The 22,578-nt window shown below is 49.7% G+C and overlaps 45 non-coding genes across 45 annotated transcripts; all 45 read left to right on the forward strand.

The window, feature by feature from the left end:
* The first annotated feature begins 270 nt into the window (after positions 1 to 270).
* On the forward strand, positions 271 to 389 carry LOC113860394. Its single transcript, XR_003503851.1, has one exon. It is a non-coding gene; the product is annotated as a 5S ribosomal RNA (ribosomal RNA).
* A 378-nt stretch (positions 390 to 767) lies between these two features.
* LOC113860516 lies at positions 768 to 886 on the forward strand. Its single transcript, XR_003503957.1, has one exon. It is a non-coding gene; the product is annotated as a 5S ribosomal RNA (ribosomal RNA).
* Positions 887 to 1,264: 378 nt separating this feature from the next.
* Positions 1,265 to 1,383, forward strand: LOC113860592. The gene has a single exon (XR_003503976.1). It is a non-coding gene; the product is annotated as a 5S ribosomal RNA (ribosomal RNA).
* Positions 1,384 to 1,761: 378 nt separating this feature from the next.
* LOC113860644 lies at positions 1,762 to 1,880 on the forward strand. Its single transcript, XR_003503994.1, has one exon. It is a non-coding gene; the product is annotated as a 5S ribosomal RNA (ribosomal RNA).
* A 378-nt stretch (positions 1,881 to 2,258) lies between these two features.
* Positions 2,259 to 2,377, forward strand: LOC113860693. Its single transcript, XR_003504021.1, has one exon. It is a non-coding gene; the product is annotated as a 5S ribosomal RNA (ribosomal RNA).
* A 378-nt stretch (positions 2,378 to 2,755) lies between these two features.
* LOC113860752 lies at positions 2,756 to 2,874 on the forward strand. The gene has a single exon (XR_003504038.1). It is a non-coding gene; the product is annotated as a 5S ribosomal RNA (ribosomal RNA).
* A 378-nt stretch (positions 2,875 to 3,252) lies between these two features.
* On the forward strand, positions 3,253 to 3,371 carry LOC113860819. Its single transcript, XR_003504051.1, has one exon. It is a non-coding gene; the product is annotated as a 5S ribosomal RNA (ribosomal RNA).
* A 378-nt stretch (positions 3,372 to 3,749) lies between these two features.
* On the forward strand, positions 3,750 to 3,868 carry LOC113860880. Its single transcript, XR_003504067.1, has one exon. It is a non-coding gene; the product is annotated as a 5S ribosomal RNA (ribosomal RNA).
* A 378-nt stretch (positions 3,869 to 4,246) lies between these two features.
* LOC113860935 lies at positions 4,247 to 4,365 on the forward strand. Its single transcript, XR_003504079.1, has one exon. It is a non-coding gene; the product is annotated as a 5S ribosomal RNA (ribosomal RNA).
* Positions 4,366 to 4,743: 378 nt separating this feature from the next.
* On the forward strand, positions 4,744 to 4,862 carry LOC113860991. The gene has a single exon (XR_003504094.1). It is a non-coding gene; the product is annotated as a 5S ribosomal RNA (ribosomal RNA).
* Positions 4,863 to 5,240: 378 nt separating this feature from the next.
* On the forward strand, positions 5,241 to 5,359 carry LOC113861059. Its single transcript, XR_003504105.1, has one exon. It is a non-coding gene; the product is annotated as a 5S ribosomal RNA (ribosomal RNA).
* A 378-nt stretch (positions 5,360 to 5,737) lies between these two features.
* Positions 5,738 to 5,856, forward strand: LOC113861121. The gene has a single exon (XR_003504118.1). It is a non-coding gene; the product is annotated as a 5S ribosomal RNA (ribosomal RNA).
* Positions 5,857 to 6,234: 378 nt separating this feature from the next.
* On the forward strand, positions 6,235 to 6,353 carry LOC113861179. Its single transcript, XR_003504140.1, has one exon. It is a non-coding gene; the product is annotated as a 5S ribosomal RNA (ribosomal RNA).
* A 378-nt stretch (positions 6,354 to 6,731) lies between these two features.
* Positions 6,732 to 6,850, forward strand: LOC113861227. Its single transcript, XR_003504158.1, has one exon. It is a non-coding gene; the product is annotated as a 5S ribosomal RNA (ribosomal RNA).
* Positions 6,851 to 7,228: 378 nt separating this feature from the next.
* Positions 7,229 to 7,347, forward strand: LOC113861279. Its single transcript, XR_003504179.1, has one exon. It is a non-coding gene; the product is annotated as a 5S ribosomal RNA (ribosomal RNA).
* A 378-nt stretch (positions 7,348 to 7,725) lies between these two features.
* LOC113861327 lies at positions 7,726 to 7,844 on the forward strand. Its single transcript, XR_003504193.1, has one exon. It is a non-coding gene; the product is annotated as a 5S ribosomal RNA (ribosomal RNA).
* A 378-nt stretch (positions 7,845 to 8,222) lies between these two features.
* Positions 8,223 to 8,341, forward strand: LOC113861383. The gene has a single exon (XR_003504209.1). It is a non-coding gene; the product is annotated as a 5S ribosomal RNA (ribosomal RNA).
* A 378-nt stretch (positions 8,342 to 8,719) lies between these two features.
* Positions 8,720 to 8,838, forward strand: LOC113861446. Its single transcript, XR_003504228.1, has one exon. It is a non-coding gene; the product is annotated as a 5S ribosomal RNA (ribosomal RNA).
* Positions 8,839 to 9,216: 378 nt separating this feature from the next.
* Positions 9,217 to 9,335, forward strand: LOC113861499. Its single transcript, XR_003504244.1, has one exon. It is a non-coding gene; the product is annotated as a 5S ribosomal RNA (ribosomal RNA).
* Positions 9,336 to 9,713: 378 nt separating this feature from the next.
* LOC113861545 lies at positions 9,714 to 9,832 on the forward strand. The gene has a single exon (XR_003504255.1). It is a non-coding gene; the product is annotated as a 5S ribosomal RNA (ribosomal RNA).
* Positions 9,833 to 10,210: 378 nt separating this feature from the next.
* Positions 10,211 to 10,329, forward strand: LOC113861576. The gene has a single exon (XR_003504264.1). It is a non-coding gene; the product is annotated as a 5S ribosomal RNA (ribosomal RNA).
* Positions 10,330 to 10,707: 378 nt separating this feature from the next.
* Positions 10,708 to 10,826, forward strand: LOC113861628. Its single transcript, XR_003504277.1, has one exon. It is a non-coding gene; the product is annotated as a 5S ribosomal RNA (ribosomal RNA).
* Positions 10,827 to 11,204: 378 nt separating this feature from the next.
* On the forward strand, positions 11,205 to 11,323 carry LOC113861683. Its single transcript, XR_003504299.1, has one exon. It is a non-coding gene; the product is annotated as a 5S ribosomal RNA (ribosomal RNA).
* A 378-nt stretch (positions 11,324 to 11,701) lies between these two features.
* Positions 11,702 to 11,820, forward strand: LOC113861739. The gene has a single exon (XR_003504323.1). It is a non-coding gene; the product is annotated as a 5S ribosomal RNA (ribosomal RNA).
* A 378-nt stretch (positions 11,821 to 12,198) lies between these two features.
* On the forward strand, positions 12,199 to 12,317 carry LOC113861795. Its single transcript, XR_003504340.1, has one exon. It is a non-coding gene; the product is annotated as a 5S ribosomal RNA (ribosomal RNA).
* Positions 12,318 to 12,695: 378 nt separating this feature from the next.
* On the forward strand, positions 12,696 to 12,814 carry LOC113861846. The gene has a single exon (XR_003504356.1). It is a non-coding gene; the product is annotated as a 5S ribosomal RNA (ribosomal RNA).
* A 378-nt stretch (positions 12,815 to 13,192) lies between these two features.
* On the forward strand, positions 13,193 to 13,311 carry LOC113861898. The gene has a single exon (XR_003504370.1). It is a non-coding gene; the product is annotated as a 5S ribosomal RNA (ribosomal RNA).
* A 378-nt stretch (positions 13,312 to 13,689) lies between these two features.
* LOC113861961 lies at positions 13,690 to 13,808 on the forward strand. The gene has a single exon (XR_003504390.1). It is a non-coding gene; the product is annotated as a 5S ribosomal RNA (ribosomal RNA).
* Positions 13,809 to 14,186: 378 nt separating this feature from the next.
* On the forward strand, positions 14,187 to 14,305 carry LOC113862021. Its single transcript, XR_003504409.1, has one exon. It is a non-coding gene; the product is annotated as a 5S ribosomal RNA (ribosomal RNA).
* A 377-nt stretch (positions 14,306 to 14,682) lies between these two features.
* On the forward strand, positions 14,683 to 14,801 carry LOC113862092. The gene has a single exon (XR_003504421.1). It is a non-coding gene; the product is annotated as a 5S ribosomal RNA (ribosomal RNA).
* A 378-nt stretch (positions 14,802 to 15,179) lies between these two features.
* On the forward strand, positions 15,180 to 15,298 carry LOC113862165. Its single transcript, XR_003504432.1, has one exon. It is a non-coding gene; the product is annotated as a 5S ribosomal RNA (ribosomal RNA).
* Positions 15,299 to 15,676: 378 nt separating this feature from the next.
* LOC113862231 lies at positions 15,677 to 15,795 on the forward strand. The gene has a single exon (XR_003504443.1). It is a non-coding gene; the product is annotated as a 5S ribosomal RNA (ribosomal RNA).
* Positions 15,796 to 16,173: 378 nt separating this feature from the next.
* Positions 16,174 to 16,292, forward strand: LOC113858456. Its single transcript, XR_003503359.1, has one exon. It is a non-coding gene; the product is annotated as a 5S ribosomal RNA (ribosomal RNA).
* Positions 16,293 to 16,670: 378 nt separating this feature from the next.
* LOC113858519 lies at positions 16,671 to 16,789 on the forward strand. Its single transcript, XR_003503372.1, has one exon. It is a non-coding gene; the product is annotated as a 5S ribosomal RNA (ribosomal RNA).
* Positions 16,790 to 17,167: 378 nt separating this feature from the next.
* Positions 17,168 to 17,286, forward strand: LOC113858584. Its single transcript, XR_003503385.1, has one exon. It is a non-coding gene; the product is annotated as a 5S ribosomal RNA (ribosomal RNA).
* Positions 17,287 to 17,664: 378 nt separating this feature from the next.
* Positions 17,665 to 17,783, forward strand: LOC113858646. The gene has a single exon (XR_003503404.1). It is a non-coding gene; the product is annotated as a 5S ribosomal RNA (ribosomal RNA).
* A 378-nt stretch (positions 17,784 to 18,161) lies between these two features.
* On the forward strand, positions 18,162 to 18,280 carry LOC113858710. Its single transcript, XR_003503418.1, has one exon. It is a non-coding gene; the product is annotated as a 5S ribosomal RNA (ribosomal RNA).
* Positions 18,281 to 18,658: 378 nt separating this feature from the next.
* On the forward strand, positions 18,659 to 18,777 carry LOC113858765. The gene has a single exon (XR_003503436.1). It is a non-coding gene; the product is annotated as a 5S ribosomal RNA (ribosomal RNA).
* A 378-nt stretch (positions 18,778 to 19,155) lies between these two features.
* LOC113858770 lies at positions 19,156 to 19,274 on the forward strand. The gene has a single exon (XR_003503437.1). It is a non-coding gene; the product is annotated as a 5S ribosomal RNA (ribosomal RNA).
* A 378-nt stretch (positions 19,275 to 19,652) lies between these two features.
* Positions 19,653 to 19,771, forward strand: LOC113858778. The gene has a single exon (XR_003503439.1). It is a non-coding gene; the product is annotated as a 5S ribosomal RNA (ribosomal RNA).
* Positions 19,772 to 20,149: 378 nt separating this feature from the next.
* On the forward strand, positions 20,150 to 20,268 carry LOC113858785. The gene has a single exon (XR_003503440.1). It is a non-coding gene; the product is annotated as a 5S ribosomal RNA (ribosomal RNA).
* A 378-nt stretch (positions 20,269 to 20,646) lies between these two features.
* On the forward strand, positions 20,647 to 20,765 carry LOC113858846. The gene has a single exon (XR_003503455.1). It is a non-coding gene; the product is annotated as a 5S ribosomal RNA (ribosomal RNA).
* Positions 20,766 to 21,143: 378 nt separating this feature from the next.
* On the forward strand, positions 21,144 to 21,262 carry LOC113858907. Its single transcript, XR_003503471.1, has one exon. It is a non-coding gene; the product is annotated as a 5S ribosomal RNA (ribosomal RNA).
* Positions 21,263 to 21,640: 378 nt separating this feature from the next.
* LOC113858973 lies at positions 21,641 to 21,759 on the forward strand. The gene has a single exon (XR_003503483.1). It is a non-coding gene; the product is annotated as a 5S ribosomal RNA (ribosomal RNA).
* A 378-nt stretch (positions 21,760 to 22,137) lies between these two features.
* LOC113859046 lies at positions 22,138 to 22,256 on the forward strand. Its single transcript, XR_003503495.1, has one exon. It is a non-coding gene; the product is annotated as a 5S ribosomal RNA (ribosomal RNA).
* Positions 22,257 to 22,578: the final 322 nt, after the last annotated feature.

Here is a 22,578-nt window from a genome sequence, read left to right on the forward strand (position 1 = left end):
GACATATGATTTGCATAAATCCGAGTCCTGTGCTAAAAGTTATGTCCCTCCAGAGTTTACGACGCTAAATCCTCAGTTTTTCACCTCTTTCTACACCGATCGGCTCGGCCTTCCGCCCTCCCAGAATTGCGCGGTATTTATCGGTGAATTTGCGCAGGCGCATGGTTTGCCCTGATAACGGTAAATCCGTCTTGACTGTCTCGGTCGGTCCCGGTTGGAGCAAGCTTCGCCCTCGGCATTCATATAGGAGTTGATCGCGCAGAACATGTCAGGTGCGATCATACCAGCACTAATGCACCGGATCCCATCAGAACTCCGCAGTTAAGCGTGCTTGGGCGAGAGTAGTACTAGGATGGGTGACCTCCTGGGAAGTCCTCGTGTTGCACCTCTTTTTCCTCTTTCCTTTTTCCTATTTTAGCCATTTGGCGGTATCTGTGATTCTCAGCAGGATTGGCGGGAGTCTGGATTGGACAGATCCCGAAAAGTTATATGAAATAGACATATGATTTGCATAAATCCGAGTCCTGTGCTAAAAGTTATGTCCCTCCAGAGTTTACGACGCTAAATCCTCAGTTTTTCACCTCTTTCTACACCGATCGGCTCGGCCTTCCGCCCTCCCAGAATTGCGCGGTATTTATCGGTGAATTTGCGCAGGCGCATGGTTTGCCCTGATAACGGTAAATCCGTCTTGACTGTCTCGGTCGGTCCCGGTTGGAGCAAGCTTCGCCCTCGGCATTCATATAGGAGTTGATCGCGCAGAACATGTCAGGTGCGATCATACCAGCACTAATGCACCGGATCCCATCAGAACTCCGCAGTTAAGCGTGCTTGGGCGAGAGTAGTACTAGGATGGGTGACCTCCTGGGAAGTCCTCGTGTTGCACCTCTTTTTCCTCTTTCCTTTTTCCTATTTTAGCCATTTGGCGGTATCTGTGATTCTCAGCAGGATTGGCGGGAGTCTGGATTGGACAGATCCCGAAAAGTTATATGAAATAGACATATGATTTGCATAAATCCGAGTCCTGTGCTAAAAGTTATGTCCCTCCAGAGTTTACGACGCTAAATCCTCAGTTTTTCACCTCTTTCTACACCGATCGGCTCGGCCTTCCGCCCTCCCAGAATTGCGCGGTATTTATCGGTGAATTTGCGCAGGCGCATGGTTTGCCCTGATAACGGTAAATCCGTCTTGACTGTCTCGGTCGGTCCCGGTTGGAGCAAGCTTCGCCCTCGGCATTCATATAGGAGTTGATCGCGCAGAACATGTCAGGTGCGATCATACCAGCACTAATGCACCGGATCCCATCAGAACTCCGCAGTTAAGCGTGCTTGGGCGAGAGTAGTACTAGGATGGGTGACCTCCTGGGAAGTCCTCGTGTTGCACCTCTTTTTCCTCTTTCCTTTTTCCTATTTTAGCCATTTGGCGGTATCTGTGATTCTCAGCAGGATTGGCGGGAGTCTGGATTGGACAGATCCCGAAAAGTTATATGAAATAGACATATGATTTGCATAAATCCGAGTCCTGTGCTAAAAGTTATGTCCCTCCAGAGTTTACGACGCTAAATCCTCAGTTTTTCACCTCTTTCTACACCGATCGGCTCGGCCTTCCGCCCTCCCAGAATTGCGCGGTATTTATCGGTGAATTTGCGCAGGCGCATGGTTTGCCCTGATAACGGTAAATCCGTCTTGACTGTCTCGGTCGGTCCCGGTTGGAGCAAGCTTCGCCCTCGGCATTCATATAGGAGTTGATCGCGCAGAACATGTCAGGTGCGATCATACCAGCACTAATGCACCGGATCCCATCAGAACTCCGCAGTTAAGCGTGCTTGGGCGAGAGTAGTACTAGGATGGGTGACCTCCTGGGAAGTCCTCGTGTTGCACCTCTTTTTCCTCTTTCCTTTTTCCTATTTTAGCCATTTGGCGGTATCTGTGATTCTCAGCAGGATTGGCGGGAGTCTGGATTGGACAGATCCCGAAAAGTTATATGAAATAGACATATGATTTGCATAAATCCGAGTCCTGTGCTAAAAGTTATGTCCCTCCAGAGTTTACGACGCTAAATCCTCAGTTTTTCACCTCTTTCTACACCGATCGGCTCGGCCTTCCGCCCTCCCAGAATTGCGCGGTATTTATCGGTGAATTTGCGCAGGCGCATGGTTTGCCCTGATAACGGTAAATCCGTCTTGACTGTCTCGGTCGGTCCCGGTTGGAGCAAGCTTCGCCCTCGGCATTCATATAGGAGTTGATCGCGCAGAACATGTCAGGTGCGATCATACCAGCACTAATGCACCGGATCCCATCAGAACTCCGCAGTTAAGCGTGCTTGGGCGAGAGTAGTACTAGGATGGGTGACCTCCTGGGAAGTCCTCGTGTTGCACCTCTTTTTCCTCTTTCCTTTTTCCTATTTTAGCCATTTGGCGGTATCTGTGATTCTCAGCAGGATTGGCGGGAGTCTGGATTGGACAGATCCCGAAAAGTTATATGAAATAGACATATGATTTGCATAAATCCGAGTCCTGTGCTAAAAGTTATGTCCCTCCAGAGTTTACGACGCTAAATCCTCAGTTTTTCACCTCTTTCTACACCGATCGGCTCGGCCTTCCGCCCTCCCAGAATTGCGCGGTATTTATCGGTGAATTTGCGCAGGCGCATGGTTTGCCCTGATAACGGTAAATCCGTCTTGACTGTCTCGGTCGGTCCCGGTTGGAGCAAGCTTCGCCCTCGGCATTCATATAGGAGTTGATCGCGCAGAACATGTCAGGTGCGATCATACCAGCACTAATGCACCGGATCCCATCAGAACTCCGCAGTTAAGCGTGCTTGGGCGAGAGTAGTACTAGGATGGGTGACCTCCTGGGAAGTCCTCGTGTTGCACCTCTTTTTCCTCTTTCCTTTTTCCTATTTTAGCCATTTGGCGGTATCTGTGATTCTCAGCAGGATTGGCGGGAGTCTGGATTGGACAGATCCCGAAAAGTTATATGAAATAGACATATGATTTGCATAAATCCGAGTCCTGTGCTAAAAGTTATGTCCCTCCAGAGTTTACGACGCTAAATCCTCAGTTTTTCACCTCTTTCTACACCGATCGGCTCGGCCTTCCGCCCTCCCAGAATTGCGCGGTATTTATCGGTGAATTTGCGCAGGCGCATGGTTTGCCCTGATAACGGTAAATCCGTCTTGACTGTCTCGGTCGGTCCCGGTTGGAGCAAGCTTCGCCCTCGGCATTCATATAGGAGTTGATCGCGCAGAACATGTCAGGTGCGATCATACCAGCACTAATGCACCGGATCCCATCAGAACTCCGCAGTTAAGCGTGCTTGGGCGAGAGTAGTACTAGGATGGGTGACCTCCTGGGAAGTCCTCGTGTTGCACCTCTTTTTCCTCTTTCCTTTTTCCTATTTTAGCCATTTGGCGGTATCTGTGATTCTCAGCAGGATTGGCGGGAGTCTGGATTGGACAGATCCCGAAAAGTTATATGAAATAGACATATGATTTGCATAAATCCGAGTCCTGTGCTAAAAGTTATGTCCCTCCAGAGTTTACGACGCTAAATCCTCAGTTTTTCACCTCTTTCTACACCGATCGGCTCGGCCTTCCGCCCTCCCAGAATTGCGCGGTATTTATCGGTGAATTTGCGCAGGCGCATGGTTTGCCCTGATAACGGTAAATCCGTCTTGACTGTCTCGGTCGGTCCCGGTTGGAGCAAGCTTCGCCCTCGGCATTCATATAGGAGTTGATCGCGCAGAACATGTCAGGTGCGATCATACCAGCACTAATGCACCGGATCCCATCAGAACTCCGCAGTTAAGCGTGCTTGGGCGAGAGTAGTACTAGGATGGGTGACCTCCTGGGAAGTCCTCGTGTTGCACCTCTTTTTCCTCTTTCCTTTTTCCTATTTTAGCCATTTGGCGGTATCTGTGATTCTCAGCAGGATTGGCGGGAGTCTGGATTGGACAGATCCCGAAAAGTTATATGAAATAGACATATGATTTGCATAAATCCGAGTCCTGTGCTAAAAGTTATGTCCCTCCAGAGTTTACGACGCTAAATCCTCAGTTTTTCACCTCTTTCTACACCGATCGGCTCGGCCTTCCGCCCTCCCAGAATTGCGCGGTATTTATCGGTGAATTTGCGCAGGCGCATGGTTTGCCCTGATAACGGTAAATCCGTCTTGACTGTCTCGGTCGGTCCCGGTTGGAGCAAGCTTCGCCCTCGGCATTCATATAGGAGTTGATCGCGCAGAACATGTCAGGTGCGATCATACCAGCACTAATGCACCGGATCCCATCAGAACTCCGCAGTTAAGCGTGCTTGGGCGAGAGTAGTACTAGGATGGGTGACCTCCTGGGAAGTCCTCGTGTTGCACCTCTTTTTCCTCTTTCCTTTTTCCTATTTTAGCCATTTGGCGGTATCTGTGATTCTCAGCAGGATTGGCGGGAGTCTGGATTGGACAGATCCCGAAAAGTTATATGAAATAGACATATGATTTGCATAAATCCGAGTCCTGTGCTAAAAGTTATGTCCCTCCAGAGTTTACGACGCTAAATCCTCAGTTTTTCACCTCTTTCTACACCGATCGGCTCGGCCTTCCGCCCTCCCAGAATTGCGCGGTATTTATCGGTGAATTTGCGCAGGCGCATGGTTTGCCCTGATAACGGTAAATCCGTCTTGACTGTCTCGGTCGGTCCCGGTTGGAGCAAGCTTCGCCCTCGGCATTCATATAGGAGTTGATCGCGCAGAACATGTCAGGTGCGATCATACCAGCACTAATGCACCGGATCCCATCAGAACTCCGCAGTTAAGCGTGCTTGGGCGAGAGTAGTACTAGGATGGGTGACCTCCTGGGAAGTCCTCGTGTTGCACCTCTTTTTCCTCTTTCCTTTTTCCTATTTTAGCCATTTGGCGGTATCTGTGATTCTCAGCAGGATTGGCGGGAGTCTGGATTGGACAGATCCCGAAAAGTTATATGAAATAGACATATGATTTGCATAAATCCGAGTCCTGTGCTAAAAGTTATGTCCCTCCAGAGTTTACGACGCTAAATCCTCAGTTTTTCACCTCTTTCTACACCGATCGGCTCGGCCTTCCGCCCTCCCAGAATTGCGCGGTATTTATCGGTGAATTTGCGCAGGCGCATGGTTTGCCCTGATAACGGTAAATCCGTCTTGACTGTCTCGGTCGGTCCCGGTTGGAGCAAGCTTCGCCCTCGGCATTCATATAGGAGTTGATCGCGCAGAACATGTCAGGTGCGATCATACCAGCACTAATGCACCGGATCCCATCAGAACTCCGCAGTTAAGCGTGCTTGGGCGAGAGTAGTACTAGGATGGGTGACCTCCTGGGAAGTCCTCGTGTTGCACCTCTTTTTCCTCTTTCCTTTTTCCTATTTTAGCCATTTGGCGGTATCTGTGATTCTCAGCAGGATTGGCGGGAGTCTGGATTGGACAGATCCCGAAAAGTTATATGAAATAGACATATGATTTGCATAAATCCGAGTCCTGTGCTAAAAGTTATGTCCCTCCAGAGTTTACGACGCTAAATCCTCAGTTTTTCACCTCTTTCTACACCGATCGGCTCGGCCTTCCGCCCTCCCAGAATTGCGCGGTATTTATCGGTGAATTTGCGCAGGCGCATGGTTTGCCCTGATAACGGTAAATCCGTCTTGACTGTCTCGGTCGGTCCCGGTTGGAGCAAGCTTCGCCCTCGGCATTCATATAGGAGTTGATCGCGCAGAACATGTCAGGTGCGATCATACCAGCACTAATGCACCGGATCCCATCAGAACTCCGCAGTTAAGCGTGCTTGGGCGAGAGTAGTACTAGGATGGGTGACCTCCTGGGAAGTCCTCGTGTTGCACCTCTTTTTCCTCTTTCCTTTTTCCTATTTTAGCCATTTGGCGGTATCTGTGATTCTCAGCAGGATTGGCGGGAGTCTGGATTGGACAGATCCCGAAAAGTTATATGAAATAGACATATGATTTGCATAAATCCGAGTCCTGTGCTAAAAGTTATGTCCCTCCAGAGTTTACGACGCTAAATCCTCAGTTTTTCACCTCTTTCTACACCGATCGGCTCGGCCTTCCGCCCTCCCAGAATTGCGCGGTATTTATCGGTGAATTTGCGCAGGCGCATGGTTTGCCCTGATAACGGTAAATCCGTCTTGACTGTCTCGGTCGGTCCCGGTTGGAGCAAGCTTCGCCCTCGGCATTCATATAGGAGTTGATCGCGCAGAACATGTCAGGTGCGATCATACCAGCACTAATGCACCGGATCCCATCAGAACTCCGCAGTTAAGCGTGCTTGGGCGAGAGTAGTACTAGGATGGGTGACCTCCTGGGAAGTCCTCGTGTTGCACCTCTTTTTCCTCTTTCCTTTTTCCTATTTTAGCCATTTGGCGGTATCTGTGATTCTCAGCAGGATTGGCGGGAGTCTGGATTGGACAGATCCCGAAAAGTTATATGAAATAGACATATGATTTGCATAAATCCGAGTCCTGTGCTAAAAGTTATGTCCCTCCAGAGTTTACGACGCTAAATCCTCAGTTTTTCACCTCTTTCTACACCGATCGGCTCGGCCTTCCGCCCTCCCAGAATTGCGCGGTATTTATCGGTGAATTTGCGCAGGCGCATGGTTTGCCCTGATAACGGTAAATCCGTCTTGACTGTCTCGGTCGGTCCCGGTTGGAGCAAGCTTCGCCCTCGGCATTCATATAGGAGTTGATCGCGCAGAACATGTCAGGTGCGATCATACCAGCACTAATGCACCGGATCCCATCAGAACTCCGCAGTTAAGCGTGCTTGGGCGAGAGTAGTACTAGGATGGGTGACCTCCTGGGAAGTCCTCGTGTTGCACCTCTTTTTCCTCTTTCCTTTTTCCTATTTTAGCCATTTGGCGGTATCTGTGATTCTCAGCAGGATTGGCGGGAGTCTGGATTGGACAGATCCCGAAAAGTTATATGAAATAGACATATGATTTGCATAAATCCGAGTCCTGTGCTAAAAGTTATGTCCCTCCAGAGTTTACGACGCTAAATCCTCAGTTTTTCACCTCTTTCTACACCGATCGGCTCGGCCTTCCGCCCTCCCAGAATTGCGCGGTATTTATCGGTGAATTTGCGCAGGCGCATGGTTTGCCCTGATAACGGTAAATCCGTCTTGACTGTCTCGGTCGGTCCCGGTTGGAGCAAGCTTCGCCCTCGGCATTCATATAGGAGTTGATCGCGCAGAACATGTCAGGTGCGATCATACCAGCACTAATGCACCGGATCCCATCAGAACTCCGCAGTTAAGCGTGCTTGGGCGAGAGTAGTACTAGGATGGGTGACCTCCTGGGAAGTCCTCGTGTTGCACCTCTTTTTCCTCTTTCCTTTTTCCTATTTTAGCCATTTGGCGGTATCTGTGATTCTCAGCAGGATTGGCGGGAGTCTGGATTGGACAGATCCCGAAAAGTTATATGAAATAGACATATGATTTGCATAAATCCGAGTCCTGTGCTAAAAGTTATGTCCCTCCAGAGTTTACGACGCTAAATCCTCAGTTTTTCACCTCTTTCTACACCGATCGGCTCGGCCTTCCGCCCTCCCAGAATTGCGCGGTATTTATCGGTGAATTTGCGCAGGCGCATGGTTTGCCCTGATAACGGTAAATCCGTCTTGACTGTCTCGGTCGGTCCCGGTTGGAGCAAGCTTCGCCCTCGGCATTCATATAGGAGTTGATCGCGCAGAACATGTCAGGTGCGATCATACCAGCACTAATGCACCGGATCCCATCAGAACTCCGCAGTTAAGCGTGCTTGGGCGAGAGTAGTACTAGGATGGGTGACCTCCTGGGAAGTCCTCGTGTTGCACCTCTTTTTCCTCTTTCCTTTTTCCTATTTTAGCCATTTGGCGGTATCTGTGATTCTCAGCAGGATTGGCGGGAGTCTGGATTGGACAGATCCCGAAAAGTTATATGAAATAGACATATGATTTGCATAAATCCGAGTCCTGTGCTAAAAGTTATGTCCCTCCAGAGTTTACGACGCTAAATCCTCAGTTTTTCACCTCTTTCTACACCGATCGGCTCGGCCTTCCGCCCTCCCAGAATTGCGCGGTATTTATCGGTGAATTTGCGCAGGCGCATGGTTTGCCCTGATAACGGTAAATCCGTCTTGACTGTCTCGGTCGGTCCCGGTTGGAGCAAGCTTCGCCCTCGGCATTCATATAGGAGTTGATCGCGCAGAACATGTCAGGTGCGATCATACCAGCACTAATGCACCGGATCCCATCAGAACTCCGCAGTTAAGCGTGCTTGGGCGAGAGTAGTACTAGGATGGGTGACCTCCTGGGAAGTCCTCGTGTTGCACCTCTTTTTCCTCTTTCCTTTTTCCTATTTTAGCCATTTGGCGGTATCTGTGATTCTCAGCAGGATTGGCGGGAGTCTGGATTGGACAGATCCCGAAAAGTTATATGAAATAGACATATGATTTGCATAAATCCGAGTCCTGTGCTAAAAGTTATGTCCCTCCAGAGTTTACGACGCTAAATCCTCAGTTTTTCACCTCTTTCTACACCGATCGGCTCGGCCTTCCGCCCTCCCAGAATTGCGCGGTATTTATCGGTGAATTTGCGCAGGCGCATGGTTTGCCCTGATAACGGTAAATCCGTCTTGACTGTCTCGGTCGGTCCCGGTTGGAGCAAGCTTCGCCCTCGGCATTCATATAGGAGTTGATCGCGCAGAACATGTCAGGTGCGATCATACCAGCACTAATGCACCGGATCCCATCAGAACTCCGCAGTTAAGCGTGCTTGGGCGAGAGTAGTACTAGGATGGGTGACCTCCTGGGAAGTCCTCGTGTTGCACCTCTTTTTCCTCTTTCCTTTTTCCTATTTTAGCCATTTGGCGGTATCTGTGATTCTCAGCAGGATTGGCGGGAGTCTGGATTGGACAGATCCCGAAAAGTTATATGAAATAGACATATGATTTGCATAAATCCGAGTCCTGTGCTAAAAGTTATGTCCCTCCAGAGTTTACGACGCTAAATCCTCAGTTTTTCACCTCTTTCTACACCGATCGGCTCGGCCTTCCGCCCTCCCAGAATTGCGCGGTATTTATCGGTGAATTTGCGCAGGCGCATGGTTTGCCCTGATAACGGTAAATCCGTCTTGACTGTCTCGGTCGGTCCCGGTTGGAGCAAGCTTCGCCCTCGGCATTCATATAGGAGTTGATCGCGCAGAACATGTCAGGTGCGATCATACCAGCACTAATGCACCGGATCCCATCAGAACTCCGCAGTTAAGCGTGCTTGGGCGAGAGTAGTACTAGGATGGGTGACCTCCTGGGAAGTCCTCGTGTTGCACCTCTTTTTCCTCTTTCCTTTTTCCTATTTTAGCCATTTGGCGGTATCTGTGATTCTCAGCAGGATTGGCGGGAGTCTGGATTGGACAGATCCCGAAAAGTTATATGAAATAGACATATGATTTGCATAAATCCGAGTCCTGTGCTAAAAGTTATGTCCCTCCAGAGTTTACGACGCTAAATCCTCAGTTTTTCACCTCTTTCTACACCGATCGGCTCGGCCTTCCGCCCTCCCAGAATTGCGCGGTATTTATCGGTGAATTTGCGCAGGCGCATGGTTTGCCCTGATAACGGTAAATCCGTCTTGACTGTCTCGGTCGGTCCCGGTTGGAGCAAGCTTCGCCCTCGGCATTCATATAGGAGTTGATCGCGCAGAACATGTCAGGTGCGATCATACCAGCACTAATGCACCGGATCCCATCAGAACTCCGCAGTTAAGCGTGCTTGGGCGAGAGTAGTACTAGGATGGGTGACCTCCTGGGAAGTCCTCGTGTTGCACCTCTTTTTCCTCTTTCCTTTTTCCTATTTTAGCCATTTGGCGGTATCTGTGATTCTCAGCAGGATTGGCGGGAGTCTGGATTGGACAGATCCCGAAAAGTTATATGAAATAGACATATGATTTGCATAAATCCGAGTCCTGTGCTAAAAGTTATGTCCCTCCAGAGTTTACGACGCTAAATCCTCAGTTTTTCACCTCTTTCTACACCGATCGGCTCGGCCTTCCGCCCTCCCAGAATTGCGCGGTATTTATCGGTGAATTTGCGCAGGCGCATGGTTTGCCCTGATAACGGTAAATCCGTCTTGACTGTCTCGGTCGGTCCCGGTTGGAGCAAGCTTCGCCCTCGGCATTCATATAGGAGTTGATCGCGCAGAACATGTCAGGTGCGATCATACCAGCACTAATGCACCGGATCCCATCAGAACTCCGCAGTTAAGCGTGCTTGGGCGAGAGTAGTACTAGGATGGGTGACCTCCTGGGAAGTCCTCGTGTTGCACCTCTTTTTCCTCTTTCCTTTTTCCTATTTTAGCCATTTGGCGGTATCTGTGATTCTCAGCAGGATTGGCGGGAGTCTGGATTGGACAGATCCCGAAAAGTTATATGAAATAGACATATGATTTGCATAAATCCGAGTCCTGTGCTAAAAGTTATGTCCCTCCAGAGTTTACGACGCTAAATCCTCAGTTTTTCACCTCTTTCTACACCGATCGGCTCGGCCTTCCGCCCTCCCAGAATTGCGCGGTATTTATCGGTGAATTTGCGCAGGCGCATGGTTTGCCCTGATAACGGTAAATCCGTCTTGACTGTCTCGGTCGGTCCCGGTTGGAGCAAGCTTCGCCCTCGGCATTCATATAGGAGTTGATCGCGCAGAACATGTCAGGTGCGATCATACCAGCACTAATGCACCGGATCCCATCAGAACTCCGCAGTTAAGCGTGCTTGGGCGAGAGTAGTACTAGGATGGGTGACCTCCTGGGAAGTCCTCGTGTTGCACCTCTTTTTCCTCTTTCCTTTTTCCTATTTTAGCCATTTGGCGGTATCTGTGATTCTCAGCAGGATTGGCGGGAGTCTGGATTGGACAGATCCCGAAAAGTTATATGAAATAGACATATGATTTGCATAAATCCGAGTCCTGTGCTAAAAGTTATGTCCCTCCAGAGTTTACGACGCTAAATCCTCAGTTTTTCACCTCTTTCTACACCGATCGGCTCGGCCTTCCGCCCTCCCAGAATTGCGCGGTATTTATCGGTGAATTTGCGCAGGCGCATGGTTTGCCCTGATAACGGTAAATCCGTCTTGACTGTCTCGGTCGGTCCCGGTTGGAGCAAGCTTCGCCCTCGGCATTCATATAGGAGTTGATCGCGCAGAACATGTCAGGTGCGATCATACCAGCACTAATGCACCGGATCCCATCAGAACTCCGCAGTTAAGCGTGCTTGGGCGAGAGTAGTACTAGGATGGGTGACCTCCTGGGAAGTCCTCGTGTTGCACCTCTTTTTCCTCTTTCCTTTTTCCTATTTTAGCCATTTGGCGGTATCTGTGATTCTCAGCAGGATTGGCGGGAGTCTGGATTGGACAGATCCCGAAAAGTTATATGAAATAGACATATGATTTGCATAAATCCGAGTCCTGTGCTAAAAGTTATGTCCCTCCAGAGTTTACGACGCTAAATCCTCAGTTTTTCACCTCTTTCTACACCGATCGGCTCGGCCTTCCGCCCTCCCAGAATTGCGCGGTATTTATCGGTGAATTTGCGCAGGCGCATGGTTTGCCCTGATAACGGTAAATCCGTCTTGACTGTCTCGGTCGGTCCCGGTTGGAGCAAGCTTCGCCCTCGGCATTCATATAGGAGTTGATCGCGCAGAACATGTCAGGTGCGATCATACCAGCACTAATGCACCGGATCCCATCAGAACTCCGCAGTTAAGCGTGCTTGGGCGAGAGTAGTACTAGGATGGGTGACCTCCTGGGAAGTCCTCGTGTTGCACCTCTTTTTCCTCTTTCCTTTTTCCTATTTTAGCCATTTGGCGGTATCTGTGATTCTCAGCAGGATTGGCGGGAGTCTGGATTGGACAGATCCCGAAAAGTTATATGAAATAGACATATGATTTGCATAAATCCGAGTCCTGTGCTAAAAGTTATGTCCCTCCAGAGTTTACGACGCTAAATCCTCAGTTTTTCACCTCTTTCTACACCGATCGGCTCGGCCTTCCGCCCTCCCAGAATTGCGCGGTATTTATCGGTGAATTTGCGCAGGCGCATGGTTTGCCCTGATAACGGTAAATCCGTCTTGACTGTCTCGGTCGGTCCCGGTTGGAGCAAGCTTCGCCCTCGGCATTCATATAGGAGTTGATCGCGCAGAACATGTCAGGTGCGATCATACCAGCACTAATGCACCGGATCCCATCAGAACTCCGCAGTTAAGCGTGCTTGGGCGAGAGTAGTACTAGGATGGGTGACCTCCTGGGAAGTCCTCGTGTTGCACCTCTTTTTCCTCTTTCCTTTTTCCTATTTTAGCCATTTGGCGGTATCTGTGATTCTCAGCAGGATTGGCGGGAGTCTGGATTGGACAGATCCCGAAAAGTTATATGAAATAGACATATGATTTGCATAAATCCGAGTCCTGTGCTAAAAGTTATGTCCCTCCAGAGTTTACGACGCTAAATCCTCAGTTTTTCACCTCTTTCTACACCGATCGGCTCGGCCTTCCGCCCTCCCAGAATTGCGCGGTATTTATCGGTGAATTTGCGCAGGCGCATGGTTTGCCCTGATAACGGTAAATCCGTCTTGACTGTCTCGGTCGGTCCCGGTTGGAGCAAGCTTCGCCCTCGGCATTCATATAGGAGTTGATCGCGCAGAACATGTCAGGTGCGATCATACCAGCACTAATGCACCGGATCCCATCAGAACTCCGCAGTTAAGCGTGCTTGGGCGAGAGTAGTACTAGGATGGGTGACCTCCTGGGAAGTCCTCGTGTTGCACCTCTTTTTCCTCTTTCCTTTTTCCTATTTTAGCCATTTGGCGGTATCTGTGATTCTCAGCAGGATTGGCGGGAGTCTGGATTGGACAGATCCCGAAAAGTTATATGAAATAGACATATGATTTGCATAAATCCGAGTCCTGTGCTAAAAGTTATGTCCCTCCAGAGTTTACGACGCTAAATCCTCAGTTTTTCACCTCTTTCTACACCGATCGGCTCGGCCTTCCGCCCTCCCAGAATTGCGCGGTATTTATCGGTGAATTTGCGCAGGCGCATGGTTTGCCCTGATAACGGTAAATCCGTCTTGACTGTCTCGGTCGGTCCCGGTTGGAGCAAGCTTCGCCCTCGGCATTCATATAGGAGTTGATCGCGCAGAACATGTCAGGTGCGATCATACCAGCACTAATGCACCGGATCCCATCAGAACTCCGCAGTTAAGCGTGCTTGGGCGAGAGTAGTACTAGGATGGGTGACCTCCTGGGAAGTCCTCGTGTTGCACCTCTTTTTCCTCTTTCCTTTTTCCTATTTTAGCCATTTGGCGGTATCTGTGATTCTCAGCAGGATTGGCGGGAGTCTGGATTGGACAGATCCCGAAAAGTTATATGAAATAGACATATGATTTGCATAAATCCGAGTCCTGTGCTAAAAGTTATGTCCCTCCAGAGTTTACGACGCTAAATCCTCAGTTTTTCACCTCTTTCTACACCGATCGGCTCGGCCTTCCGCCCTCCCAGAATTGCGCGGTATTTATCGGTGAATTTGCGCAGGCGCATGGTTTGCCCTGATAACGGTAAATCCGTCTTGACTGTCTCGGTCGGTCCCGGTTGGAGCAAGCTTCGCCCTCGGCATTCATATAGGAGTTGATCGCGCAGAACATGTCAGGTGCGATCATACCAGCACTAATGCACCGGATCCCATCAGAACTCCGCAGTTAAGCGTGCTTGGGCGAGAGTAGTACTAGGATGGGTGACCTCCTGGGAAGTCCTCGTGTTGCACCTCTTTTTCCTCTTTCCTTTTTCCTATTTTAGCCATTTGGCGGTATCTGTGATTCTCAGCAGGATTGGCGGGAGTCTGGATTGGACAGATCCCGAAAAGTTATATGAAATAGACATATGATTTGCATAAATCCGAGTCCTGTGCTAAAAGTTATGTCCCTCCAGAGTTTACGACGCTAAATCCTCAGTTTTTCACCTCTTTCTACACCGATCGGCTCGGCCTTCCGCCCTCCCAGAATTGCGCGGTATTTATCGGTGAATTTGCGCAGGCGCATGGTTTGCCCTGATAACGGTAAATCCGTCTTGACTGTCTCGGTCGGTCCCGGTTGGAGCAAGCTTCGCCCTCGGCATTCATATAGGAGTTGATCGCGCAGAACATGTCAGGTGCGATCATACCAGCACTAATGCACCGGATCCCATCAGAACTCCGCAGTTAAGCGTGCTTGGGCGAGAGTAGTACTAGGATGGGTGACCTCCTGGGAAGTCCTCGTGTTGCACCTCTTTTTCCTCTTTCCTTTTTCCTATTTTAGCCATTTGGCGGTATCTGTGATTCTCAGCAGGATTGGCGGGAGTCTGGATTGGACAGATCCGAAAAGTTATATGAAATAGACATATGATTTGCATAAATCCGAGTCCTGTGCTAAAAGTTATGTCCCTCCAGAGTTTACGACGCTAAATCCTCAGTTTTTCACCTCTTTCTACACCGATCGGCTCGGCCTTCCGCCCTCCCAGAATTGCGCGGTATTTATCGGTGAATTTGCGCAGGCGCATGGTTTGCCCTGATAACGGTAAATCCGTCTTGACTGTCTCGGTCGGTCCCGGTTGGAGCAAGCTTCGCCCTCGGCATTCATATAGGAGTTGATCGCGCAGAACATGTCAGGTGCGATCATACCAGCACTAATGCACCGGATCCCATCAGAACTCCGCAGTTAAGCGTGCTTGGGCGAGAGTAGTACTAGGATGGGTGACCTCCTGGGAAGTCCTCGTGTTGCACCTCTTTTTCCTCTTTCCTTTTTCCTATTTTAGCCATTTGGCGGTATCTGTGATTCTCAGCAGGATTGGCGGGAGTCTGGATTGGACAGATCCCGAAAAGTTATATGAAATAGACATATGATTTGCATAAATCCGAGTCCTGTGCTAAAAGTTATGTCCCTCCAGAGTTTACGACGCTAAATCCTCAGTTTTTCACCTCTTTCTACACCGATCGGCTCGGCCTTCCGCCCTCCCAGAATTGCGCGGTATTTATCGGTGAATTTGCGCAGGCGCATGGTTTGCCCTGATAACGGTAAATCCGTCTTGACTGTCTCGGTCGGTCCCGGTTGGAGCAAGCTTCGCCCTCGGCATTCATATAGGAGTTGATCGCGCAGAACATGTCAGGTGCGATCATACCAGCACTAATGCACCGGATCCCATCAGAACTCCGCAGTTAAGCGTGCTTGGGCGAGAGTAGTACTAGGATGGGTGACCTCCTGGGAAGTCCTCGTGTTGCACCTCTTTTTCCTCTTTCCTTTTTCCTATTTTAGCCATTTGGCGGTATCTGTGATTCTCAGCAGGATTGGCGGGAGTCTGGATTGGACAGATCCCGAAAAGTTATATGAAATAGACATATGATTTGCATAAATCCGAGTCCTGTGCTAAAAGTTATGTCCCTCCAGAGTTTACGACGCTAAATCCTCAGTTTTTCACCTCTTTCTACACCGATCGGCTCGGCCTTCCGCCCTCCCAGAATTGCGCGGTATTTATCGGTGAATTTGCGCAGGCGCATGGTTTGCCCTGATAACGGTAAATCCGTCTTGACTGTCTCGGTCGGTCCCGGTTGGAGCAAGCTTCGCCCTCGGCATTCATATAGGAGTTGATCGCGCAGAACATGTCAGGTGCGATCATACCAGCACTAATGCACCGGATCCCATCAGAACTCCGCAGTTAAGCGTGCTTGGGCGAGAGTAGTACTAGGATGGGTGACCTCCTGGGAAGTCCTCGTGTTGCACCTCTTTTTCCTCTTTCCTTTTTCCTATTTTAGCCATTTGGCGGTATCTGTGATTCTCAGCAGGATTGGCGGGAGTCTGGATTGGACAGATCCCGAAAAGTTATATGAAATAGACATATGATTTGCATAAATCCGAGTCCTGTGCTAAAAGTTATGTCCCTCCAGAGTTTACGACGCTAAATCCTCAGTTTTTCACCTCTTTCTACACCGATCGGCTCGGCCTTCCGCCCTCCCAGAATTGCGCGGTATTTATCGGTGAATTTGCGCAGGCGCATGGTTTGCCCTGATAACGGTAAATCCGTCTTGACTGTCTCGGTCGGTCCCGGTTGGAGCAAGCTTCGCCCTCGGCATTCATATAGGAGTTGATCGCGCAGAACATGTCAGGTGCGATCATACCAGCACTAATGCACCGGATCCCATCAGAACTCCGCAGTTAAGCGTGCTTGGGCGAGAGTAGTACTAGGATGGGTGACCTCCTGGGAAGTCCTCGTGTTGCACCTCTTTTTCCTCTTTCCTTTTTCCTATTTTAGCCATTTGGCGGTATCTGTGATTCTCAGCAGGATTGGCGGGAGTCTGGATTGGACAGATCCCGAAAAGTTATATGAAATAGACATATGATTTGCATAAATCCGAGTCCTGTGCTAAAAGTTATGTCCCTCCAGAGTTTACGACGCTAAATCCTCAGTTTTTCACCTCTTTCTACACCGATCGGCTCGGCCTTCCGCCCTCCCAGAATTGCGCGGTATTTATCGGTGAATTTGCGCAGGCGCATGGTTTGCCCTGATAACGGTAAATCCGTCTTGACTGTCTCGGTCGGTCCCGGTTGGAGCAAGCTTCGCCCTCGGCATTCATATAGGAGTTGATCGCGCAGAACATGTCAGGTGCGATCATACCAGCACTAATGCACCGGATCCCATCAGAACTCCGCAGTTAAGCGTGCTTGGGCGAGAGTAGTACTAGGATGGGTGACCTCCTGGGAAGTCCTCGTGTTGCACCTCTTTTTCCTCTTTCCTTTTTCCTATTTTAGCCATTTGGCGGTATCTGTGATTCTCAGCAGGATTGGCGGGAGTCTGGATTGGACAGATCCCGAAAAGTTATATGAAATAGACATATGATTTGCATAAATCCGAGTCCTGTGCTAAAAGTTATGTCCCTCCAGAGTTTACGACGCTAAATCCTCAGTTTTTCACCTCTTTCTACACCGATCGGCTCGGCCTTCCGCCCTCCCAGAATTGCGCGGTATTTATCGGTGAATTTGCGCAGGCGCATGGTTTGCCCTGATAACGGTAAATCCGTCTTGACTGTCTCGGTCGGTCCCGGTTGGAGCAAGCTTCGCCCTCGGCATTCATATAGGAGTTGATCGCGCAGAACATGTCAGGTGCGATCATACCAGCACTAATGCACCGGATCCCATCAGAACTCCGCAGTTAAGCGTGCTTGGGCGAGAGTAGTACTAGGATGGGTGACCTCCTGGGAAGTCCTCGTGTTGCACCTCTTTTTCCTCTTTCCTTTTTCCTATTTTAGCCATTTGGCGGTATCTGTGATTCTCAGCAGGATTGGCGGGAGTCTGGATTGGACAGATCCCGAAAAGTTATATGAAATAGACATATGATTTGCATAAATCCGAGTCCTGTGCTAAAAGTTATGTCCCTCCAGAGTTTACGACGCTAAATCCTCAGTTTTTCACCTCTTTCTACACCGATCGGCTCGGCCTTCCGCCCTCCCAGAATTGCGCGGTATTTATCGGTGAATTTGCGCAGGCGCATGGTTTGCCCTGATAACGGTAAATCCGTCTTGACTGTCTCGGTCGGTCCCGGTTGGAGCAAGCTTCGCCCTCGGCATTCATATAGGAGTTGATCGCGCAGAACATGTCAGGTGCGATCATACCAGCACTAATGCACCGGATCCCATCAGAACTCCGCAGTTAAGCGTGCTTGGGCGAGAGTAGTACTAGGATGGGTGACCTCCTGGGAAGTCCTCGTGTTGCACCTCTTTTTCCTCTTTCCTTTTTCCTATTTTAGCCATTTGGCGGTATCTGTGATTCTCAGCAGGATTGGCGGGAGTCTGGATTGGACAGATCCCGAAAAGTTATATGAAATAGACATATGATTTGCATAAATCCGAGTCCTGTGCTAAAAGTTATGTCCCTCCAGAGTTTACGACGCTAAATCCTCAGTTTTTCACCTCTTTCTACACCGATCGGCTCGGCCTTCCGCCCTCCCAGAATTGCGCGGTATTTATCGGTGAATTTGCGCAGGCGCATGGTTTGCCCTGATAACGGTAAATCCGTCTTGACTGTCTCGGTCGGTCCCGGTTGGAGCAAGCTTCGCCCTCGGCATTCATATAGGAGTTGATCGCGCAGAACATGTCAGGTGCGATCATACCAGCACTAATGCACCGGATCCCATCAGAACTCCGCAGTTAAGCGTGCTTGGGCGAGAGTAGTACTAGGATGGGTGACCTCCTGGGAAGTCCTCGTGTTGCACCTCTTTTTCCTCTTTCCTTTTTCCTATTTTAGCCATTTGGCGGTATCTGTGATTCTCAGCAGGATTGGCGGGAGTCTGGATTGGACAGATCCCGAAAAGTTATATGAAATAGACATATGATTTGCATAAATCCGAGTCCTGTGCTAAAAGTTATGTCCCTCCAGAGTTTACGACGCTAAATCCTCAGTTTTTCACCTCTTTCTACACCGATCGGCTCGGCCTTCCGCCCTCCCAGAATTGCGCGGTATTTATCGGTGAATTTGCGCAGGCGCATGGTTTGCCCTGATAACGGTAAATCCGTCTTGACTGTCTCGGTCGGTCCCGGTTGGAGCAAGCTTCGCCCTCGGCATTCATATAGGAGTTGATCGCGCAGAACATGTCAGGTGCGATCATACCAGCACTAATGCACCGGATCCCATCAGAACTCCGCAGTTAAGCGTGCTTGGGCGAGAGTAGTACTAGGATGGGTGACCTCCTGGGAAGTCCTCGTGTTGCACCTCTTTTTCCTCTTTCCTTTTTCCTATTTTAGCCATTTGGCGGTATCTGTGATTCTCAGCAGGATTGGCGGGAGTCTGGATTGGACAGATCCCGAAAAGTTATATGAAATAGACATATGATTTGCATAAATCCGAGTCCTGTGCTAAAAGTTATGTCCCTCCAGAGTTTACGACGCTAAATCCTCAGTTTTTCACCTCTTTCTACACCGATCGGCTCGGCCTTCCGCCCTCCCAGAATTGCGCGGTATTTATCGGTGAATTTGCGCAGGCGCATGGTTTGCCCTGATAACGGTAAATCCGTCTTGACTGTCTCGGTCGGTCCCGGTTGGAGCAAGCTTCGCCCTCGGCATTCATATAGGAGTTGATCGCGCAGAACATGTCAGGTGCGATCATACCAGCACTAATGCACCGGATCCCATCAGAACTCCGCAGTTAAGCGTGCTTGGGCGAGAGTAGTACTAGGATGGGTGACCTCCTGGGAAGTCCTCGTGTTGCACCTCTTTTTCCTCTTTCCTTTTTCCTATTTTAGCCATTTGGCGGTATCTGTGATTCTCAGCAGGATTGGCGGGAGTCTGGATTGGACAGATCCCGAAAAGTTATATGAAATAGACATATGATTTGCATAAATCCGAGTCCTGTGCTAAAAGTTATGTCCCTCCAGAGTTTACGACGCTAAATCCTCAGTTTTTCACCTCTTTCTACACCGATCGGCTCGGCCTTCCGCCCTCCCAGAATTGCGCGGTATTTATCGGTGAATTTGCGCAGGCGCATGGTTTGCCCTGATAACGGTAAATCCGTCTTGACTGTCTCGGTCGGTCCCGGTTGGAGCAAGCTTCGCCCTCGGCATTCATATAGGAGTTGATCGCGCAGAACATGTCAGGTGCGATCATACCAGCACTAATGCACCGGATCCCATCAGAACTCCGCAGTTAAGCGTGCTTGGGCGAGAGTAGTACTAGGATGGGTGACCTCCTGGGAAGTCCTCGTGTTGCACCTCTTTTTCCTCTTTCCTTTTTCCTATTTTAGCCATTTGGCGGTATCTGTGATTCTCAGCAGGATTGGCGGGAGTCTGGATTGGACAGATCCCGAAAAGTTATATGAAATAGACATATGATTTGCATAAATCCGAGTCCTGTGCTAAAAGTTATGTCCCTCCAGAGTTTACGACGCTAAATCCTCAGTTTTTCACCTCTTTCTACACCGATCGGCTCGGCCTTCCGCCCTCCCAGAATTGCGCGGTATTTATCGGTGAATTTGCGCAGGCGCATGGTTTGCCCTGATAACGGTAAATCCGTCTTGACTGTCTCGGTCGGTCCCGGTTGGAGCAAGCTTCGCCCTCGGCATTCATATAGGAGTTGATCGCGCAGAACATGTCAGGTGCGATCATACCAGCACTAATGCACCGGATCCCATCAGAACTCCGCAGTTAAGCGTGCTTGGGCGAGAGTAGTACTAGGATGGGTGACCTCCTGGGAAGTCCTCGTGTTGCACCTCTTTTTCCTCTTTCCTTTTTCCTATTTTAGCCATTTGGCGGTATCTGTGATTCTCAGCAGGATTGGCGGGAGTCTGGATTGGACAGATCCCGAAAAGTTATATGAAATAGACATATGATTTGCATAAATCCGAGTCCTGTGCTAAAAGTTATGTCCCTCCAGAGTTTACGACGCTAAATCCTCAGTTTTTCACCTCTTTCTACACCGATCGGCTCGGCCTTCCGCCCTCCCAGAATTGCGCGGTATTTATCGGTGAATTTGCGCAGGCGCATGGTTTGCCCTGATAACGGTAAATCCGTCTTGACTGTCTCGGTCGGTCCCGGTTGGAGCAAGCTTCGCCCTCGGCATTCATATAGGAGTTGATCGCGCAGAACATGTCAGGTGCGATCATACCAGCACTAATGCACCGGATCCCATCAGAACTCCGCAGTTAAGCGTGCTTGGGCGAGAGTAGTACTAGGATGGGTGACCTCCTGGGAAGTCCTCGTGTTGCACCTCTTTTTCCTCTTTCCTTTTTCCTATTTTAGCCATTTGGCGGTATCTGTGATTCTCAGCAGGATTGGCGGGAGTCTGGATTGGACAGATCCCGAAAAGTTATATGAAATAGACATATGATTTGCATAAATCCGAGTCCTGTGCTAAAAGTTATGTCCCTCCAGAGTTTACGACGCTAAATCCTCAGTTTTTCACCTCTTTCTACACCGATCGGCTCGGCCTTCCGCCCTCCCAGAATTGCGCGGTATTTATCGGTGAATTTGCGCAGGCGCATGGTTTGCCCTGATAACGGTAAATCCGTCTTGACTGTCTCGGTCGGTCCCGGTTGGAGCAAGCTTCGCCCTCGGCATTCATATAGGAGTTGATCGCGCAGAACATGTCAGGTGCGATCATACCAGCACTAATGCACCGGATCCCATCAGAACTCCGCAGTTAAGCGTGCTTGGGCGAGAGTAGTACTAGGATGGGTGACCTCCTGGGAAGTCCTCGTGTTGCACCTCTTTTTCCTCTTTCCTTTTTCCTATTTTAGCCATTTGGCGGTATCTGTGATTCTCAGCAGGATTGGCGGGAGTCTGGATTGGACAGATCCCGAAAAGTTATATGAAATAGACATATGATTTGCATAAATCCGAGTCCTGTGCTAAAAGTTATGTCCCTCCAGAGTTTACGACGCTAAATCCTCAGTTTTTCACCTCTTTCTACACCGATCGGCTCGGCCTTCCGCCCTCCCAGAATTGCGCGGTATTTATCGGTGAATTTGCGCAGGCGCATGGTTTGCCCTGATAACGGTAAATCCGTCTTGACTGTCTCGGTCGGTCCCGGTTGGAGCAAGCTTCGCCCTCGGCATTCATATAGGAGTTGATCGCGCAGAACATGTCAGGTGCGATCATACCAGCACTAATGCACCGGATCCCATCAGAACTCCGCAGTTAAGCGTGCTTGGGCGAGAGTAGTACTAGGATGGGTGACCTCCTGGGAAGTCCTCGTGTTGCACCTCTTTTTCCTCTTTCCTTTTTCCTATTTTAGCCATTTGGCGGTATCTGTGATTCTCAGCAGGATTGGCGGGAGTCTGGATTGGACAGATCCCGAAAAGTTATATGAAATAGACATATGATTTGCATAAATCCGAGTCCTGTGCTAAAAGTTATGTCCCTCCAGAGTTTACGACGCTAAATCCTCAGTTTTTCACCTCTTTCTACACCGATCGGCTCGGCCTTCCGCCCTCCCAGAATTGCGCGGTATTTATCGGTGAATTTGCGCAGGCGCATGGTTTGCCCTGATAACGGTAAATCCGTCTTGACTGTCTCGGTCGGTCCCGGTTGGAGCAAGCTTCGCCCTCGGCATTCATATAGGAGTTGATCGCGCAGAACATGTCAGGTGCGATCATACCAGCACTAATGCACCGGATCCCATCAGAACTCCGCAGTTAAGCGTGCTTGGGCGAGAGTAGTACTAGGATGGGTGACCTCCTGGGAAGTCCTCGTGTTGCACCTCTTTTTCCTCTTTCCTTTTTCCTATTTTAGCCATTTGGCGGTATCTGTGATTCTCAGCAGGATTGGCGGGAGTCTGGATTGGACAGATCCCGAAAAGTTATATGAAATAGACATATGATTTGCATAAATCCGAGTCCTGTGCTAAAAGTTATGTCCCTCCAGAGTTTACGACGCTAAATCCTCAGTTTTTCACCTCTTTCTACACCGATCGGCTCGGCCTTCCGCCCTCCCAGAATTGCGCGGTATTTATCGGTGAATTTGCGCAGGCGCATGGTTTGCCCTGATAACGGTAAATCCGTCTTGACTGTCTCGGTCGGTCCCGG

This window comes from Abrus precatorius, unplaced genomic scaffold (genome assembly GCF_003935025.1).
Source record: "Abrus precatorius isolate BTA unplaced genomic scaffold, Abrus_2018 Scaffold1, whole genome shotgun sequence".
NCBI classification, from domain to species: domain Eukaryota; kingdom Viridiplantae; phylum Streptophyta; class Magnoliopsida; order Fabales; family Fabaceae; genus Abrus; species Abrus precatorius.